Source organism: Lepidochelys kempii, chromosome 3 (genome assembly GCF_965140265.1).
Source record: "Lepidochelys kempii isolate rLepKem1 chromosome 3, rLepKem1.hap2, whole genome shotgun sequence".
In the NCBI taxonomy this organism is placed as follows: Eukaryota; Metazoa; Chordata; order Testudines; family Cheloniidae; genus Lepidochelys; species Lepidochelys kempii.
Window position 1 is genome coordinate 173,503,756 of NC_133258.1, and position 18,265 is coordinate 173,522,020.

General features: G+C 40.4%; 1 protein-coding gene across 1 annotated transcript in view; it reads left to right on the top strand.

Annotated features, from left to right (window-relative positions):
* CAMKMT (calmodulin-lysine N-methyltransferase) overlaps positions 1 to 18,265 on the top strand; it is a 342,413-nt gene that overhangs the window by 211,191 nt on the left and 112,957 nt on the right. The window lies entirely within an intron of this gene.

Here is an 18,265-nt window from a genome sequence, read left to right on the forward strand (position 1 = left end):
AGGAAAGAATTTTCTGTAGTATCTGGCTGATGAATCTTGCCCATATGCTCAGGGTTTAGCTGATAGCCATATTTGGGGTCGGGAAGGAATTTTCCTCCAGGGCAGATTGGAAGACGCCCTGGAGGTTTTTCGCCTTCCTCTGTAGCATGGGGCACGGGTCACTTGCTGGAGGATTCTCTGCTCCTTGAAGTCTTTAAACTACAATTTGAGGACTTCAATAGCACAGATATAGGTGTGAGGGTTTTTTTTGTAGGAGTGATGGGTGAAATTCTGTGGCCTGCGTTGTGCAGGAGGTCAGACTAGATGATCATAACGGTCCCTTCTGACCTAAATATCTGTGAATCTATGAATCTATTACAGACACTTGCATAAAAGATTTATGCAGGCATGGGGCGGAGGGTGTGTCAAGCCAAGTCCTACTAGAATATCAGCCTGGTTATTTACTAGGTTACTGTCCCATACCATGCAGAACAGATCTGAGAATGTATGTTAAATCTCTTAACCCAATGGTACAAAATTATCATAGACTGGTAGCTACTGGAAATTAATTATCTTCTAGAAAATGAAAATGAAATAGAATTCTCCAAGGCACCAGGCAAAGTATGTCCCCTCTTATATCTCCAGGAATATATCAAAGCAAGACCATATGGATCAGGCAATACCACACCTGCTAGAGACAGGGACTATAGAGAAAGGTAGTGGATTATCAGCTCTATTGTATTGTTTCTGCCAACAAGAGATGGAAGAGTAAAGGCTCAGATATCTCAGCATGTACACAAAAAAGTCAAGTTTCTGGATGGAGACTCTAATTTCGTGTTCCTTAGGTTATTGTAACATCCATTTACTTAGCATTGATGTTGACATTCTCATCAGGCTTTTTCATCAGAAATGTCATGAATTCTTCTATCAAAAGAGCCATTTTTAATATAGAATTTTGTCATTTGACTTCTTAACGGTTCCTAGAGTCTTCATCAAGCTGTTACTGATAGCAACTGCAGCAGTCAGGAGAAAGACCTATTGATCTATATGGGTAATGTTCACATCAAGATGAGAAATGGCAGACAAGTTCTCAGCTAATGATGAAACAACCAAATGAAGAATGAATTTGTGTTTTAAACCTGTAGAGCATCCTGGAGCTCAACAGGTTTTTAACTCATCTGGTAGTAAAGTTAAACACAAGTATTCATTGATTTTGATCCCCATTTTCTCCAGTCAAATAGAATAAAGGAGTCTGAGAAATTTGGGAGGTAAGCTCACCTTTGAAAGTAACTCAAACAGCAAGACGAAAGGGCCACTCAACACCATCAAGGACTTTTTCTGCTTTGATGAACACAGCCACCCTCCCTTTCCATTTCCCCTTCAGAATGTTTAAAATGTTAAATAACCATCTGTTATCTCCCATTGTCAACCTCAAATAAGCCACATCTGGTCATTGTTAACCAAATATGGTATTATTTAAAGTTTGAGAATTTTGATGAAAATCTTCATGTCATTATTAACAAATAATGGGGCTTGTGAAAACCATGTTAGCAATCCCATCTGATTACATTAACATAAAACATTGCTTTTCCTGGCTTATGAATCACCATGAGAAAAACCCTAGAAAGTTCTGGTGAAAGAGCTTCTTTTTCTCAAGGAATAAAAAAATTCTGTTTAAAATAGATTAAACCATGTCAGACAAATTTCACTGAGAACTTTTCTGAATAGAGTGCATTTCCTGACTCTGTCTTTGCATCAACCCCTTCTCTGAGAGAGCTCAGAGTTTTCTTATAATTGTTCTCCACTACCGAGAGAGCAATTTGATCCAAGAATGTGTCTAGCTGTAGAGAATTCTTAACTGAGATTGAACTGTAGACATTACTGCAAAATTTCTCAAACATTCCCATTAATACTCTATTGTTCTTAATAAACAAATCATCTTAGTAAATTTCCCTAGTATGAGCCTTAAGCCTCTTATAGTTGACAATTTGACAGTATTAACCAACAGTTTTTTCCCTTGTTACCATACTCACACATGTGGTATACATGAATGCCCCCTCCATCCAGAGCTATCTGCAGAACACCTAACTGACCCTGTGTCTTTTAAGAGCTTTGTAAACTCCATTACGTCCCACTCTTCTTTTTATGTTCAACATCCAGCATTGTTTCTTCTTTCAAGTGTCAGGTTTCTATCTGTTGCTATTTTGTGTAATGCAAAGTGAACAAAATTATCTGGGTTCTCTTACATTCATTTGTAGCCCAGAACACAAAGTCAGAGAATGATCCCTCTTTTCAATAATCTCCCACAAATTATACTATGACAAATGTGAGTATATAGGGAACCTCAATACAGCTATGTAGAAAGCAATCATTTCCCTAAATGAAGCTTGCTTACAACTGTACAAGTGATTACAGATATAGTATAAGAGATCAAAGATCTGACATTTCCATCTTGGATTCTTCTGATTTTAAAGCCCATGCATTCAGGACAGAAAAATTAAAGAAATAAGCAATGTGATTCTGTGTTCTATGGGGAAAGAAGGTATATTACATTCATTTTGTATTATTTGAAAGATATATTCCATTCCTCATGCTGTAAACATTTACAGATGTTGCTGGTTTTATTTGAGTTAAGTCTTTTTTTTTTTTTTACAGTAACTGATTCAGTCCTAAGGGGACCAATCTATCCAGGTCATCATCCAAGATAACATTAAAATCCTGGGCTATCAGATGAATAATAATAATTAATAATAATGCAATATGGACAGTAAAAGTTTATTTAAAAAAAGGTCTTCAATTGGAGTTTTATTGCTTCCTGAAAGGAAGCATCAATTAAAATATTACCTGGGTAGATTAACTCTTTGAGATACAGATCTCTCAGGATACTTTTTAATTGGATATAGAAGCAGAGTGAATGTCCTTGGAACTGTTTGTATATTGACACCTTTACGTCTTTTAAGGAGTTCATCCTGAAATATTTTGACCCTTAGAAGCATATTTGGTTTTTGATTTAAGACAGACTGCAAGCCACTTTTGAAGAAGTTAGGGCTACAAACAGCTTTAACCAACCCCTTGATTGTTCTGAAATAAAAAGCTTCCAGAGCACTCATTTTTAGTATTTCTGTAACCACTGAATTTATAACTATCATAAACTCCTGAGCCCTGACCCATTTTTAACTGGTAGGATTTCTTATTATAAAGGCAGTTTTAAGCCTAGCCTCTACAATTTATTGCATTACTTAATCCAGACGTTTTAGCCTTCTTTGTGAACATACAAAGCTGAATCCTCCCTGTTTTTTTCTAACTGATCAGCACAAGTTGGACTCTCAATATAAATCATACAAAGATGTTAATTAAGAAACTCATTGTTAGTCACATAGTTAGTCACTGTATTCCATTCTGGTCACCTCATCTCATACAGGTTATAGCATGAACAGAAAGGGCCCATAGAAGAACAAAAACAATAAAATTATTAGAGACCTAGAAAGTCTCCCATATGAAGAGAGATTAAAAAGAATATGGACTATATAGTTTACATAGAGCAGATGAATAAGTGGTTACATGATAAAGGTATATAAAACAAAAAATGGTTTAGGGCAGATAAATTGGTAGCTTCTATTTTTTATATTTTTTCTTATACTAAAAGGTGAAATCATTTAATTCAAATAACTTTTGTTTCATAGTTTCATAGAGACTCTGAAAAAGATTTCAGGGTTGTGGTGGATAGTCAGCTTAACATGAGCTACCAGTGCGACGCTGGGACTAAAAAGGCTAATGTGACCTTTGGATGAATGAACAGGGTAGTCTCGAGTAGGAGTAGAGAGGTCACCTTTCCTCTGTCTTTGGCGCTGGTGCCACTGAACTGTGTTCAGTTCTCGTGTCCACAATTCAGGGAGGATGTTGATAAATTGAAGAGGGGTCAGAGAAGAGCCATGAGAATGATAAAAGGATTAGAAAACGATTTATAGTGATAGACTCAAGGAGCTGAATCTGTTTATTTAACAAAAAGAAGGTTAAGAGGCGGCTGGATTACAATCTATAAGTATCTACATGGAGAGCAAATATTTAATCTAGCAGAGAAAGGTATTACATGATCCACTGCTGGAAATTGAAGTTAAACAAATTCAATCTGGAAATAAGCCGTACCTTTTTAACAGTGAGAGTAGTTAACCATTGGAGCAGCTTACCAAGGATCATGGTGGATTCTCTATCACTGGCAATTTTAAAATCAGGATTGAATGTTTTTCTAAAAGATACAGTCTAGGAATTAGTTTTGTGAAATTGTGGCTTGTGATATACAGAAAGTCAGACTAGATGATCAAAATGGTTCCTTCTGGCCTTGGAATCTATGAATCTATTAGTCAAAAACTTCCATAGTCTTTGTGCAGTCATGTACCAATGAAAATGATAGAATTTACAAACTGTGAGTTTGTGAATGCCCGCGATAGTGTCCAGAAATTTACATGCAATTGATTTGTGCACAGAAATGGAAGCTGGTTTTGAAAATTTAGTGGTGGCTATGAATTGTACACCTAAAACCGCTAACTTTAGCCATCATTTGGCACACAGTTGCACGTACAAACAGTGTTACATTTTTGACTGGTGATGCTTAAGAGCCTCACTACTTTATAATTTAACGATAATATAACAACAACTGAGTGGTCTTAAGACCGTTGCCAATTTTTATAGTATCCAAGTTCACATTCAATAAAATTAGGTACCCTAATTTAAATGAACATTTAAATGAAATTAATGTATTTACACATATATGTAGTAGTGAGTTATAAATACTCTATTTGCAATGCTTTATTCTCCATTATTTACTGATTACTTATCAAATCATATTGATTAATTTTACTTTAAATTTCCATTGTATTGTGGGAAAAAGAGGAGGTTCAAATGTCTCAGATAATTGGTTATGGTTATAGAACATCTAAATTCTAGGTATCACCCAGGAATCCAACACTGGTTGTTAGTGTCTGGCTTTTGTAGTATGTGTTTAGTAGTTTAAGTTAATTTCCTAGTGGACTATTATCCAGATCCAAGCCGCACCACTACAGAGACTGTTAGCTTCTCACCCCTGCAAGTTCTCTTTTATGGTACATTGTTGGTTAGCAGGGGTGAAAGTAAGTTAGAGGGCTTACTGGTACGCCGGAGTCCTGAGCAGGGGGCATGGCCTCAACTGGAAGAGGCAGGGCCTTAAATCCCCGGGCCCTTTAAATCTTGATTTAAAGGGCTAGGGCTCCAGCTGCGGTAGTGGCGGCTGGGAGCCCGGGGCCCTTTAAATCACCCCCAAACTATCAGCTGCAGAGGTGGCTGGGAGCCCTGGGGTTCAGGGGTGATTTAAAGGGCCCAGGGCTCCAGCTGCTGCCGCAGCGGAGCCCCGAGCCCTTTAAATCACTGAGGAGCCCTGGGGACTCCTGGCTGCCACCGCTACCCTGGGGCTCTGGGCTCTGGCAGAGCTTTAAAGGGCCTGGGGCTCCGCTGTGGTAGCAGCTGCCGGAGCCCTGAGCCCTTTAAATCCCTGCCTGAGCCCTGCTGCCGGGCTCCATTGGGGATTTAAAGGACCCCAGGGCTCCAGCTGCCGATACCACCCCGGCCCTTTAAATGCCCACTGGAGCCCCACCGCTGCTACCCCAGGAGTTGGGGAGCAGGGCTCCGGCGGGGATTTAAAGGGCTTGGGGCTCCAGCCGCCGCTACCGCCCCAGCCCTTTAAATCCCATCCAGAGCCCCGCCGCCGCTACCCCAGGGCTTCGGCAGCAGGGCTCAGGCAGGGATTTAAAGGGCCCCGGGAGGATAGTGGGGGCTGGAGCTCTGGGGCCCTTTAAATCCCCGCCCGAGCCCGCCACTGCCGCTACCCCAGGGCTCAGGCAGCAGGGCTCAGGCAGGGATTTAAAGGGCCCCAAGGCAGTAGCAGCAGCTGGAGCTCCAGGGCCCTTTAAATCACCGCCAGTGCCCCGCCACCGCTACTCCAGGGCTCGGGCAGCAGGGCTCAGGCAGGGATTTAAAGGGCCCCGGGGCAGTAGTGGCGGCTGGAGCTCCAGGGCCCTTTAAATCCCCTCCGCAGCCCCGCCGCTGCTACCCCAGGGCTTTAAATTGCCCTCTGGGAAAGCCGGCCCTGGTACGGTGCACTGGCTCTTACCAGTACGCCGTACTGGGGCGTACCGGCTTACTTTCACCTCTGTTGGTTAGTGTGAGGAAGTTTTTGCTGCTCATTTTTGCCCAAGCCCTGCTCACTCTTTCTGTGAATAAATAGGATATTTTGGCACCTTTCAGAGGAACTTAGGAATTGACATATGGGGTAAATTGGGACAGACAGAAGCAACCTGGCCCCAGGGAAAGTTTACCCCTCATCCCCAGTACTTAGAGTTTGTCTTAAGCCCTGAAGCGTGAAGGCTTATATTTTTTCCAATGGTTAAATTTTTTTTTAATATTTATTGTGATAACTCTGGGTAATCTTTTTATCCACACAAATGTCTAAACCTTTTTTGAATGCTGCCAGGATGTTTGTCTGTCTATCTTAGTTACTTATATATTACCCATTACCATAGTATCTGAGCACCTCACAATCTTTAATATATTTATCCTCACAACATAGCTATGGGTAGGATAGTGTTATTACCTCCATTTTATACCTGGGGAACTGAGGCACAGAGAAAATAAGGCAGTAGTTCTCAAACTTTTTTATTGGTGACCCCCCTTTCACAAAGCAAGCCTCTGAGTGCTACCTTATGAATTAAAAAGCCTTTTAAAATATTTAATACTATTATAAATGCTGGAGTGAAGCGTGGTTTGGGGTGGAGGCTGACAGCTCGCAACCCCCCATGTAATAACCTCATGACCCCCTGAGGGGTCCCAACCCCCAGTTTGAGAACCCCTGGAATAAGGTGTGTGTAGACCTCTTAGCATGGGTATAAATAGCAGTGTAGACCCTGAGGCGTGGGTTAGGTGGATAACATAAAGACACATCTGACTGGGTGGGTATGTACTCTACTCAGCTCTATACTTGTGCCAGTCATGCTTCCCTGTCTACACTGCTGTTATTAGCAGTGCCATGTCCCACTGCCTCCCTGCTGCTAGAGCTTTTCCTCACCACAGGGAAAAACTCCGTCAGCAGCAAAACACTGTGGTAGGGGAAAGGCAGTGAGGAAGCCTTTCCCCTCTGCCAGACCATTTCACTGCCATGTGTAGATACATTCCGTAGTGTGGATGCAGCCGCACATTGCAGCATTTAGCTACCTGTTCGCTATATCTTGCTGCCAGTGTGTTGTGTAGACATTGTGTAAGTAATATATCCTGTGGCAATGATTTCTCCATACCATTTGTGTGTAGTGGGGAAAAAATAGTCCTTTATGTTAGATTTGAATTATTCCACATTTCATTTTCATTAAATGTCCCCTTATTCTTGTATTACAAGGCCAGGTGAATAGAAGATCCCAATGTACATTCTCTGTATCATTCATTATTTTGTGTACTTTTATCATGTACCCTTTTATTCATCTCCTCTTAAGATAAACAATCCCAATCTTTTTAGTCTTTCCTCATATGAAAGTTTTTTCATGTCCCAAATCATTCTCACTGTCAGCCTCTGAACTTCCTCTAACTATGCTAATTTGGAGTACGTTTACACTGAATACCCCCCCTCAATAACCTGTGACAGCAAGTCTCAGTGCCCAGGACAACTGACATGGGCTCATGGGGCTTGCGCTGCAGGGCTAAAAATAGCAGTGTAGTTGTTCCTGCTCTGGCTGGAGCCTGGGCTCTGAGATCCTCCTCTTTGCCAGGTCCCACAGCCTGGGCTCCAGTCCTAGTGGGAACGTCTGCAGTGTTATTTTTTAGCCCTGTAGCACAAGCCCAATGAGCCCAAGTCAGTTGATCCTAACAGCATCCCAAAGCAAGAGGGCAGGGGTCTCCCTGGTATCTGGAAATGCTTTTCAGCTGGTCCAACAAGTTCAGTATATCCTAAATCACTAATCACTTACCTGTTATTGAAAGGTATCAGGCAAGGTATCACTAGACAGCTAATAACATACTGATCATTAATATTATTGTGTGGTGTATGTACAGAGGACAAATTCAAAATTGCAAACATATTGAGAATTATATTCTTAAAGTGTGGCTGTCAAGCAGGGCTGAAATTACCCTACTACAGACAAAGGACTGTGGTTCTGCAACCTTGACGGTATTTCCAAGATACATTAAGAGACAATGGGAATGGTTTTACATAAGAGGTAAACAAACCATCATGGGGGGAGGGAGAGATTGCAGTAACAGATCAGTTTTCATGTTAGTGAACACCAGTATGGAACCTCCTTCACCATGGGACTCCATGTCTCCTTCCTCACAGATTGAATTAATTTTACTTTGGGGCGGCGGGTGGGGGAGAGGAATCTTCAGAAGAATCCATTTCAGAGGTTCATTGGACTATAAAAAAGATGGGCAAAGAGCCCCAAGTTATATTTCACCTAAGAAGAAAAGGAAGTGAGCACCAGAGGGGTGATCAGCTGTCTTGTTGGAAGACAGTGTGATAAGAATGTTACCTCTGTAATTTTGTTAAGTTTTAGCCTCTACAATGTGTTTTTCACCTTTATTTGCTTGTAACAATTTCTAACACTGTCCTTCTAACTTGAACACACTTAAAATCCCATCTCCTTTTGTTAATAAACTTATTTTACTTTTAATCTAAACCAACCTAGTGCTGTGTTTGAACTGAAGTGATTGTTAAATCCAGTTAAAGCGATAAGTGGTGCAGTTTGTCTTTTTAGTGGTGCAAACGAACCTTATTATTCCTCCGAATGGGCCAGAAGAGGGCTGAACATTGCAGAGCACATGGTCTGGGGAAAACTGGGGATTGGGGCTTGTGGGGTCATCTTGTCAGGTGTAACCATGGCTGGTGGTGGTGCACTGTAGTGTCTGTGTGATAAGCAGCTCTGGACCACCCACTGTGGGGCGTCGGGTGGGGGAGAGGAATCTTCAGAAGAATCCATTTCAGAGGTTCACTGGGAGCATCGGATAAGGGAGCTACAGCAGCAGAGCATTTTAAGTCACCCAGGGTTGCAAGGCAGGTGACGTTACAACCTCTGACTGGTCTGGAGGGCACCCCATAATGTGACAAGATTGTGGTAATTTTAAGCCATCTTTGTGTCCTCTCAATCCTGAGCTTCTTTGAGGATCCCTGGAGTAATTTAGATAGCCCTAAGAGCGAGTCTAACCTTCAGTCAGCAGATGTAGGCATACCTGAGCTATCTTTGACTGAGCTAACTTCCTAAAAATAACAGTGAAGCTGCAGCAGCATGAGCAGTGGCAAAGGCTAGGCACTGAAGTTCATACCCAGGATCCTGGAACTTCTCGGCTTCACTGCTGTTTTTAGCAACCTAGCTCCAACAAAGTTGGCTTTGTATGTCTACACTTGCTGCAATCACACCTCCCTGTTGCATTATAGGTGTATTTTAAGCCTAAATTATGGCTCTCCAGGTTGCCCTGCAGACCACAGCACTGTTTGAAATCCTTGTGGGACAGATATGGCAGCTTCCTACAGTATCCTTGTTGAATTAAGTTTAAGTATCTTTGGAGTCCATTGTATTAAATGCAAAGGTTATGTGTTATTGTGGGCCTGGATGATCAAAGGACTGTATTGAACAATGTGGCAGACAAGAATGGTCTTTTGGGAAAATATATGTAAATATATTTCTTGGGAAATACCTTAGGAGAGGTGAATGCAAATTCCTCCCTTCTGGGAATGCAAATACCCAAACTTATGAAGCTGTACCCTGAGGAAGGGACCATTGTCTACTGATTATCCAGAATCTGAAGCTCAAAGACCCAAGCTTTATAACAGAAAGATTAAGCTATGCATTTGCTTAGGTGCTTGTTCTAAGCTAAAGCTTATTATGAACTTGTATAAAAAAACCCAACTATGTGGGATTTAAAAGACTGACTCCTACCAAAGCCCCTGCAGGGATGATCTCTGATAAACTTATTTGCATGTGTGTAGGTTCTTTTATTTTTTAAATATGTTTTCTCTGTAATGCTTTCACCTAAAAAATATATATGCTTTCTTAGAAAGAACTGTATGGTAACTTGTAACTGTGGACAATTATGTTGTTTATAATCTTCAAAGAGTAAGTGAAGTGCAGACACTGTCCTGGTTAGGCAGTGGGGTTTATTGGAAATAACACAATGAAGGCAGGGAACTGTGCAGCCTGGAAAAACCCTGATCAGGAGGGAGAGAGACGTGGGTCTCTGCTCAGGAGAGGTGACGGTTGGGAGCCAGATGCCTAAAAATGGATGCCCTTCCTAGATCACAGAGGGGAGAATACAGGTGGAGTTCTGAACTGTGACACCCTGCAGCACTGCATACTTTGTCCCTGACTTATGTCTTTCTTCCCACAGACCCAGCTCTGGTATGCCTCCGATGGCAAGGGCCAGGGCTTGTGAGGGGTCTTAGCGGGGCTGTCTTCAGAGTACCAGTGATGGGGAGAATCTTCTGACAGATGGAATTGGGACTTTTATGACATGCTGTCCCTCCCCCCACACCACAGCTTGAGTGATGAAGACTGCACCCAAATCTATTATAGGTGTCACAGATAGCAACATCTAAGGTTAAGTTGCCTTTGCATCATTAGACCTTGTTTTCAGTTGCTTATAGTTTTGCCAAATTTAACTGTTTGGGCTGCTCAGTGCCTGCATTTTTTTTTATGTTAGCACAGAGTGGGTCTGTCATCCTGGAGAGGCAGCTGGGTCAAATTTGAGTGGCGTTGCAACCTTGTGCCAGGTCGCAGTGCTACTTAAAGTTGGCCTGGACACCCCTCTATCTGAAATACTGGGTAAAAAGCATCCCTGTTGGCAACCCATGGTGAAGGTGACTGGTATAAGGATCTGATGGTGTGGAGGGGTGGGAGACTGAGACTGGGACAAGGACAGGCTGGAGGAGCCAGGGCAGAAGTCAAATTTGTGGTAGAAATTTCCGTAACCACTAGAGTACTTTCCTCTCAGAACCTACACTAGAACCTTCAGTCTCAACATTCCTCTGCTGTCAGCAAATATTTGTGAAATCCACGGGCAAAATGTGTGCCTTGTCTCTCTCTGTCTTGTGGCTGGCCCACATATAGAATGACAACCTATTACTGCTACCAGTTACTCTGTTGGCCCCCGTGGCAGGAGTCTGTGATGTGGATCTAAGGTTCCAAGCTATGTGGAGTTTGATTATGGTTCCATGTGATGGATTTTTTTTTAGTTTGCTTTTTAAAATAACTAGGAAATTGCATACAAAAACTACATTAAAAGAATATGAAGGATGCACAATCAGGTAGTTAAAAGTGAGGAAGGGCCAGAATTAACATTATTAACACAGGACCTCTAACTCATTCAGAGCACAGCATGGATGTTGCTTGCAGAATGACTAGCTGCTCAATATTTTGTTTTATCCTCATTGTTCAGTGTGTGGCCCTGGGCCTTATTTACTGCATACTATTCAAACACAGTACTGGATACAGAAATATTCATTTCCTTATGGGCTTTTCCTTGGTGCTCATCACTGTAGCATCTGAGTGCTTTACAAACTTTAATGAACTTATTTTCACACCATTCCTATTAGGTGAGGTGGTATGATCATCCCCATTTTACAGATGGGGAAATGAGGCACAGTATGTCAAAAATCTGAACTAATTTTGGGTGCCCAGTACAAGCTGACTGGTGCCTAATTTTTTTTCAGAGAACTTATGGCACTTTTGTTCAGAGCAAAATTGTTCAGTATTTCTGCAAATCAGACCCCCAGGTGTCTCAAGGTGGGAACCCAGAAAGTGAGTCTTTCATTATATGATGTGTGCGTTTTATGATACTGTGTATATGTATGTGCTTCAATTAAACACTGTTGCATATATGACTGTAAGATATGAATTCTGTTCCCAACAGTCTCTTATACTGTAAGTGATTTTTCTCAGCTGAGGTAATCAACAGAGTCTCTACCTTTTTGATTATTTGGCTGCATCTTTGACTTGTTCTCTGCTTTCTATTGTTCGTAGTTCAAATGTTTTCATTTACTGTGTGTAGTTACAGTTTTTTAAAGAAAGCAGTATTCCACATTGATTTTTTTCTGAGGGCATTTGCCTTATTAAAGTGAATTTAGTCTTTCTGAGATGTACCAGCCTGACAGCCCCACAGCTAGAAGTCTATCTCCACAGAAATGGTGGCTTAAACAACACTGCAACTTCCTTTACCACCCTTCTAGGATGTCTATATGCTGTTCAGGATGGGGAGGCAAAGCCCTGCAGGAGTAAGAAGATAGTTCACTTTTCATGTGCATTCAATACTTGGCATCTCTGAGACTTTCAACAAGGGAATTAATTATGATGATTGTTTTATATCTGTTAGTATGTGTTATGTTCTGGTTGCTTTTGAGATACCAAACACGTAGCTCTTGCTTTGTATTTATTAGGCATGGGAATCTACGCAGTAGCAGCATTTACCTTCATAGACTGGGCAAATTAATTCCTGTATAACCCACACACAAATCTTCTCCAGTGTCAGAGGTTTTCAAAACAGTCTAGGGAATTTAGACATTTATCTTTCTTTCATTTTAATGGACCATGTCTTTCTAAATCCTCTAGACTGGTTTGGAGTCTCAACCAAAAAATTCTTTTTTGCTTCTTTAAATTAGTAGTGAGGACACTAGTTTAAGCAGTTTGTGGTGTTCAGAAGGTATGGTGCTGCTTACATTACTCACCTTGTGATTACTGCTTTGAAGGGTTCAATAATTTTCTGGAGGCTTTGAAAGCCCTACTGAAGCAGACACTATGGGTCACATGGCTCAAAAATGGATATTTATACACCATACTCTCTGCAGAGCCATAGTAATTAATACTGACCTTTAATTACAGCTTTGTTTACTGATTTAAATGTTTTCTATGAAGCACCCTTTTCATTTAATATTTTATCTATTAAAAATAAACACTGCAGGAAAAGGTAATGTCAAACTGTTTCATCTGAAAGCTCTCATAAAATTTAGAAGATATCAAAAGTATTTATTATCCTGTTTTTCATGAAGTGAATCAAAGGCAAATTTATCCAGTGTTCTTTCTAAAATTCTGTACCTAACATTTCTTGATTAGGAAACATTTTGGTTTTTTTTTCAAGATTTTATTTTTTTATTTTGAAGCGTTGTAATTGTTCTGGCTTTCATTTCATGCCTGGGACATGTGAAAAAAATCAAATAAAGGTATGCTCTCCATCTCCAATGAATTTGCCTAGTAGTATGTGTTTCTCATTAGTCACTAGTCAATCTTCAATGGGGTTAATCTGTATACAGTCACTTCGTTTTTGAGTCATCTGGAGCACCACTTGGTCATAGCCTCAGCTGAAGTAGGTGTGTGGGTGGAGAAAGCTTCTTAAACAAAAGAGCAGATGTTTATAAATTAACTTCTTAGCCTTCCCAGGCATAAAGTGTCTTCTTCGTGTACTTGGGCGTTCATGTTTTTGCACAGGAAGCTGGGCAGCAACAGACAGAATTATTAGACTGAGACTAAAGTTAAAACTAATGTCTTAATTAGTAGGCTGAAATTGATAGAGGGGAGTGTAGGCAGAAAAAGAAAATTAGGATAGAAGTGACATGTGGGCAGTGAAAAGCTCTCCACATGGTATGTCAAACAAAAAGAAAAGCTATTTACTCTAATTTAAGCTTATCTAAAGCATCATACTGTATCCGAAATGCTTGTTTTAATCTTATTTTATCTTTCAACATGTAATATTTATACACACTTGTAACAGTTAAACCACTTTTAATGGATGAATTTTCATTTAAAAATAAAAAAGATGTTCTCTGCTTCAAGCAGCAGGTGTGTTTTTAATCTTTAATAGGTCACCTTCCCAAGTGCAAGCAGGCAAGCTGTTATTGATCAAAGAGGTTTTGTTGGGTAGCTCTCAGATTATTGAGTGACAAACTTTATTGAATTTGACTTAACAGAAGTCAGAAGACAGCTGAAGCATAAGAGCTTGCACTACCATCAGAGTCATTTTACGACAGCCAGGGAGCAAAGCTCAGAGATGGATACTGAGCTCTTTGCTAGCCCTTGGAGATTAACTGAACAGCCTTCCTACCAATTCCCAAGCCTGTCAGCAGAACCAATTAGATTTTCAACCAGTAGACAAGAAGGGTGGCACTTGGGGACCTTTTTGCTTTAGGTTGAAGGCTTTTCAGACTGCGATGAGATGACATTGATGATGACACGTTGAGCATTGGTTGGTTTTAAGACAAGTTAAATTAGCAGTCTTGAAATGATTCCAACTGTCTCCCGACTTCTCACTGTTGCCATATTCAGTGGATCCTGTCAGAAGCAGGTTGATGACTTAATAGTCTTTCTTGAGTGGATTTGAGCACTTTGGCTGTGTGTTTATGTGTAGTTGTCATGCTTAAAATATTCATATGAAGGTTTGAAATATTTATTTGAAGGCGCCTTCTGCAGAGTTCAGCAGTAAGGCTCTCAGTGATTCTGCCTACTTTTCCCCCCCTTTTTGCTGCTCTAAGCAGTTATTTCTAAAAACTGCCTTTAACTGTATCCAATCTGTATTTGATGACATTGTTTCTTGTAGCTATCGATCACGTTGTGCACTTAAGAAGTTTAAGAGTTTATTTGGCATTTTACTTTCAGAGCTCAAACCTACAACTTCAAATCCCACCTGTATACACATTACTATAGTTCTGAGACCATTTCAGATCAGGAAGGGTGTATTCATCTTGTACTATCTTGTAATCATTTTGTAATCTTTGATTCTAATCCAAACAGGTTGGGTTAGATACTGAAGAAAGGGAAATGGAGAAGGAGAGAGGAGTGTAAGATGAAGTCCTATAGCAATTAAATTGCCTCAGGCTCTTGAAGCAAGTGAACAAGATATCACTGAGAAGCTTTTCTTTGTATTTTAAAGGGACTTGGTATTTACAGAAATACTTTGTCTGAATGGATTGGCCCTGGTATATATTAAAAGGATCTCAAGAGATTAATTTCAAGAAAACATCTGAACATTAAATGTTCAGTTTATTGTAAGAAACTTTAACCACACAGAAACAAACTTGCAGTTTAATCAACATGAAATTGTTTTACTACAATAAAAATAATGTGCTTTTAACATTGCACATTTTTAAAATGTCAAGGTATTAAAGATTAAGGGTAATATTTTCATATCTTGATGCCTGAAATTAGGCTCCTAAATCCATATTCAGGCACTAAATTTAGGCTTTTAAATCCATAATTAGTCACTAAAATAAGGGCCTTAATATGAATTTAAGAGCTTGACTTTAGGCACTCCTAGTAGGAAAATGTTTATGTTATTTCCATGGCCTTTGTAGGCTTACCAATAACTCTGACTTTGATTTTGCGGTCAGAAAGCCCCCCATACACACACCTTTTTTTAAAATTATGATTTGGGGGAAAATATACCTACATTTTGCAGAAATTAATTCCAAGTACTTTCCTAAGGACTGGCATGATTATGCTACAAGAAGGCTGCCTGTCAGTTGAAAGGACATAAATTGATGTACATACCCAAACAACAATTTTCTGTTTATTTAAGAAGTTATACCATACTATTCAGCATAGTAGCTGAGTAGCTAACAAAAAATTTGCCACCGCCAAGATATAAAGGCCTTCCTAGGGAATGTCCAGCTGAGGCGCAAAGAAGAGGATTTTGTTGTTCTTCTATTGCTATCTTGTTTTTCTTGTGGATGTGCAAAAGATAAATTGGAAAAGTGTTTTACATTTTGCTCTGAAAATGCAGTCCATCTGATTTCCTATGGAAGTGAATTCTAAAGTCTTGAGCCAGCTGCTGAGAAACTTTTGTATCCTGATCTCATGAGTGTTATCATCAATGTTGAGATCATAGTTGGATGCAGAGGCAGGGTGCTCGGACTAGAATGAACCTTGGGTGGTAAGTCAGTGACTTGCTATATGTGTGTGGTGTGGGTCAAGGCATTTCACCTCTCTGCCTCAGTTTCCTCATTTGTAAAATTAGGATATTATCTTTACACCAGACTGAGGTTATATGGTTCATTTAGTTAATGTTTGTAAATGCTTTGGAGATTTTGTGTGTTATATAAATGTTTAAAATAATAATAATATTTCCTGAGTAATATAGCTGTCCTGGAGATTGTTGCCACAGAGAGAGAGAGAGAGTGAGTGAGAGGACGTCACTTAGGTTGTCTGGGACAGTTCCGTGAAGAGCTTTAAAGATTATCTCCAAGCCTTTGGATTTGACCTTGTATTTCATAGGGTGCCATTACTATGAATGAAACTCTAGGATGAAGTGCTTACTGCAAACAGTGTTGTGAGGAGGTGTCCTGCTGCAATCTGGGCCAGTTCAAACCTTTGTGTACGGTCAGAGTGCTCATTATAATATCAGTGCTTAGTGTTTATATACACCACTTTCCATATATGGCAAAGCTCGGTAAGCTTTGTTATCCCTATTTCAGAGAGGGGAAAGAGGCACAGAAGGGTAAAGTGGCTAGCTCAAGGTCATGTGTCAGCGACATAGCTGGGAATATAACTCTGCCTTCCTCCCAGCTGTTAGTCTTGTGCTCTATCCATTAAACCATGCTGCTTCCTAGGTATGGAGTCATAGATTATAAGGCCAGAAGGGCCCATGTGGTCCACGAGTCTGGCATCTTGCATAATACTGACCATAGGACTTCCTTGAATTGATTCCTGTTTGAACTAGATCAAAGTTTTTTAAAAAACAGCCAATTTTTAATCTAAAAATTTTGAGTGGTAGAGAATGTAACACAATCCTTCTTATTCAATATTCCCCTGGATTACTGCATACATCCAATGAATGCATTAGTTCTTTTGACCACCGCATCACACTGGGAGCTCATGTTAGTTGATTATCCACCATGTCCTTTCAGGTCTTTTTGCGAGTCACTGTTTTCCAGGTGAGAGTCCCCCACTCTGTATGTATGAGCTGTATTTTTTGTTTGTAGATGTATGACTTTACATTTGGTCATACTAAAATGCATATTGTTTGCTTGCACCCAACTTGATCCTGATCACTATGTATCAGTGACCTGTCCTCTTCATTATTTACCAGTCACTCAAGCTTCATTGGAGTAGGGACTTGAATTTCCTACATCCCAGGAAGTGCCCTAACCACTTGGCTATAGAGTCAATCTCTCTGGAGTAGCTTCAAGAGGAGATTGAAAGAGAGCTCTATCCTAGACTACTAAATACTAGTTAGAATGGTTAGAAAACACATCTGTGGTGTGGGAGACCCAAGTTCAAATCACTATTTCAGATTCTCCAAATCGGGCAGAGTGTGGTTTTGAAAACAAGTCTACCACATCCCAGGTGAGCCTCCTGACTATTGTGTATCTTGGGAAACCCCCTACCCCATCTTCAGACAGAAAAATCCTAATCTGGTTGCCTCCAGATGTCTTTTGTGCAAGGCCTGATCAGGTCAGTGTGCTCTGCGAACACTTGCTGGATTAAGACTCGCAGGCATGATAGGTTGGGGAATGCCTAATTTGAGAATCCTGTTGGGGCTTCTGCGTGTGCTAGGTCACCGAGCATCTTGGCATCCTCAGGACTTTATGCATGCCCACTAGCAGAAACTTTGGTGCATAGGGACTTTTAAGTTTTAGTCTTAAAAGAGTATTTTTACTTTTGTTTGCTTGTAATCCTATCATTATTCCTTGTATTTGGTATCATTTAAACTTATGACTTCGGGTTTAATAAACTTATTTTACTATAAACCAGTTCAGTGCAGTGATTGAAGAGAAGGGTGTATTAACTCCACTTATACGAACAGTCTGCGCTGTATTGTCTTTTTAAAGGAGCAATGAATTTAATAAGGTTCTATGAGTGCTACAGGACAGACATTTGGGGAAAATTCAGGACTGGGAGGTGTTGGGTCATTTACAGCAAAGTACCTGGGTGGTGGAAGCCAGAGCGTGATCTTCATGCTTCTAGGTGGGCTGTTGGTGTCTAGGCTGTGAGTCAAAGCAGCATAGCGTTTAGGGTGCCCAGAGTTCCAAGACAGGCAGTGACACAACCCTTTAATGCTCTGGGTTTAACCCCAAAGTGTCACAAGTCCATAATCAAAATGTCATGTGGTACCAAATCAAATGCCTTGCAGAAATCTATTACATGAACACTATTACCTTTATCAGCAACATTTGTAATCTCCTCAAAAATAAATATCAGGTTAATTTGAGAAGATCTATTTTCCATGAACACTACTGGAAAGGAAAGTATTTCATCTTCATCATATGACATGACTATATCATCCTGCTTTTTCCCAAATA